This window comes from Boleophthalmus pectinirostris, unplaced genomic scaffold (genome assembly GCF_026225935.1).
Source record: "Boleophthalmus pectinirostris isolate CB_2022bp ecotype Guang Dong unplaced genomic scaffold, ASM2622593v1 HiC_scaffold_3, whole genome shotgun sequence".
Taxonomy (NCBI): Eukaryota; Metazoa; Chordata; class Actinopteri; order Gobiiformes; family Gobiidae; genus Boleophthalmus; species Boleophthalmus pectinirostris.
The window spans coordinates 17,549,536-17,553,020 of record NW_026571299.1 but is presented as its reverse complement, the minus strand read 5'-3'; positions in this window follow the sequence as shown (position 1 = coordinate 17,553,020).

Sequence of the window (3,485 nt, the reverse complement as noted above, 5' to 3'; positions counted from 1 at the left end):
TACTTGGTTTGTTGTCATATTTTCACACGTTACTGTGTGCTTGATGGAGACATGAGTAAGAGTTTGTACTGCTGTAGTATTGTAGAGGTGGCCTTTGTCCTCTAGAGGGCAGTGCAGGATTTGAGAGCTCTATGACAGCAGAAAATGGTTGTGTGTCAAAACCAAAACCTAAATGTTTGGGTATTGAAAATTTTAAAGGGCATGTGTGAAAAGGAGATTCTTATGTACATTCTGTTATTGCCAAAGACCAAAATGTATTCCTCTTAAGAATTTTCCAAATTTCAATTCATATCCCAAGTCTTAGAAGAAAAAAAAAATTAAAAATCATCATACTTACAATCAAAAGTTGTCATGTTGTAAACGCAACTGGTATAAAATAAAATGTAACAAAAAAGTCAGTACATCTGAAAAACATAGATCTCTAATTTGCCATAGTGGCTGCTTTTTTAAGTTTTTTTTTTTTTTTTTTTTAGAAAGTTTTGTGCCATATTTCTTAAACATTCCAGGCAAAGCTTTAACATTTCCATGGAGACAAGCATTTGGCTGGTTCTCCACCAGAAAAGTTACATAGTGTACCTCTAAAGGGCCCATATTACACTATGTTATAATGTTTCCTTATCACAAACAGTCCTGGAGTTGTGCTTTGTTTTATTCACACATGTTTAACCTACAAATCCTGCATATTTAGTCTCAGCTCTTCTCTCATACCACTTTGTGATGTCACAGGAAATGTTTCACTGTGTTCATGCGCCTTCATTAGAATCATTTGGATAATTCCAGCCCTGGAATTGCCATTCTCTTCTGAACAAAACGGAGAAGGTAGATGTTAACTTGAACACTACCACTACATGACATCACTAGGTGGAAAAGAGTATTTTGAACTTTGGAGAGTCATAATAAAAGATTGCCCAAACATGTGTGAATGAAACAAAACACATCTCCAGGTATGTTTTTAATGAGGATGACATTATAATATGTCTTAAAGCTCACAAGAATCAATTTTGTGTCATATAAAACCTTTAAAAAAAGACTCATTATTCGTTCACTTCTTCTCACTCAGCCCCACCTTGTAACCACATAAGATGCAGGATATCCCAAATCACTCGTGCCCCCCCAGCTAACTAAGCCTGGCGCTTCCAACCTCCATAAACACTAGCTCAGGTTGACGAGCTGTGAGGGGCCTGTCCCACCACAGACTCCCCTTCCTCTCCTCTATGTCCCAGACCGCAGCTACTACTCTGACATAAGACAAATGACTGTAACACTGTCAGCCAGGCCACGCAATATACTGGCTTACATTCAACACATGGAATTGTCCCACAGTGGGGCATTAATCTTGTTTTCACACATTAGTAATAGCTTAGGGAAGTTGTTGTCTCCACAGAGATAGGTATTTTAGTCCACAACAAATCCAAATATAACACAAGCCGGTGATTTTGAGTCTGTATTTCATAGATTTTGAAAGTTTAAAATGTAAAAAATGCATTCATTGATTTCATCAGAGTTGGATGAACTCACAGTTAAGTTGCTCTGGTGTTAAGATGGTTTCTGTTTCACAATAATAGATCTTCATAGAACATTAAGTTGTGTCCCTCATGTCATTTTGGATCAATCACTGTGATAAATGCACAGATTTTATAGTCAGGCCAATATAATTTTGGTTTACAGTTAGCAAAGTGCCAAGCATCAGCTATCATCTTACAATAGTACATCACTGAGTTTTTCCTCTGTGTACTGAGTACTTCCATGTGTATATATTTGTGTATAGTACTTCTAAATCAACGCATGTTGTCTAAATTTAGACAGTAATCAATTAAGCAACATATCAATTGGTCGCTGCTGTTTCGGCCAAAGTCCAACTTTTTACATACATATTGTTTATATTTTGTTCACACATAGTATATTCTAGTATTTTCTGAGAAACTATCAACCACAAAATTTCACTATCACATTAATTCTGAGTAAAGTCATCACAAACTCAAAAAAAAATAAAATAAAAAAATAAAAATAACTAAATCTGTGAAATACATTATGTACTTGTTCCTCTGTTTTAAGGTTAAGCCACACTTTATCGTCCACAGCCAGTAGGAAAATCTGCCGTCTGCAACCATCCTCCATGCAGAGTCAGAGTCAGGACTGGTGGGCAACCGCAGGGCAGAACCTTGATTTAATAGTAACTATCTGGAGGTTTAGTTTATTGTGCAAAGTTTACTTTTGTGAGAGAAAACTGTAGCAACCTGTAGAAAACCCATTCTTGACTCTGCATGGGAAACATGCAAAAGTTGCACAAAGGGGATGTAGTTTCTTACCCAAGGACACAACAACAGCATGCACTTACAGTTAATCTGACAATTTCTTCTTGCTTTATCCAGGGTCGGCTGCAGAGGCAGCAGTTTAAGCAGGGATGCTCAGACTTCCCTCTCCAAACACACTTTCTCAAGCTCTTCTGCAGGGATCCCGAGGTCTTCCCAGGCCAGCTGAGAGACATATAGACCCTCCAGTGGGTCCCCTCCAGTGGGACCTGACCAGCAAGATGAATTCTGGAGGTATTTGGGAGTTCATAAACACTTAAGAATCCATCTGGCCATGCCTCCCACTGTTGCGATAGCTCACTTAAGTAGTCATCCAGACCAGTCAGAGGGCAACATTGTGGTTTGGGCGGAAACCAAAAGTGAAACACCCAAACAAACCAAAACGATGTCTTCTTCGACCAGTCAAACTCAAAGGTTCATCATGTCAGATATTTCCCCCAATCACTTTTCAGCAAGAGCCATTCCAGAGTGATAAATGTGCTACAAATATTAATCTGGAACGATCCAGGTTAAACCAAAGCAAAAGACTTTTCATTACATTTATAATGCTAAAGTCTTGATTGATGTTGTTCCTCTTTGCTCCTAGTCATATATTATTATCCCCAGTGTGTGTAATAGTTTACAAATGGCAGCGGTGTCACTCTGAAATGACAATATTGCGGTCAAGGAAGCAACATGCTCTTTTGTCATATGCTGTCCGTCACATTTACAACCCTCACCTCAGCCCAGTCCAAGAAGCTCAAATACCCAAGTGTCTATCAACTGCTCTGTGCTCTCAATCATTTCCTCTCTGCTTTTCCTCCACTAGATCCTCACTCCCAAATTAGCCATGTCCATGAGATGCTCCCAGAATAGGTGCCTTTAAAGAGCACAGCTGGAGCAGGCTCAAAGCAGCACAGGATTGGATGGTGTGTGGTACTGCTGTTATTACCTGCTCAGTGTAAAGCAATTTGTCCTGGAGATGACAGAGAAAGAATATGGAGGTAAAGAAAGACACTGGGGTCGTGATTGGGAGTCTAAATCGAGATATGACGTTTAGGCTGAAGGACAAACAGCTGGGATATGAGGGCTATTTGTGAGCGGGTCTTGGAGAAGTGGAACCGTTTTATGCACCGATCTAATTTTGAGTTTGACAAAAGAGAGGACAAACATGAATACATGCCACATGCTCTT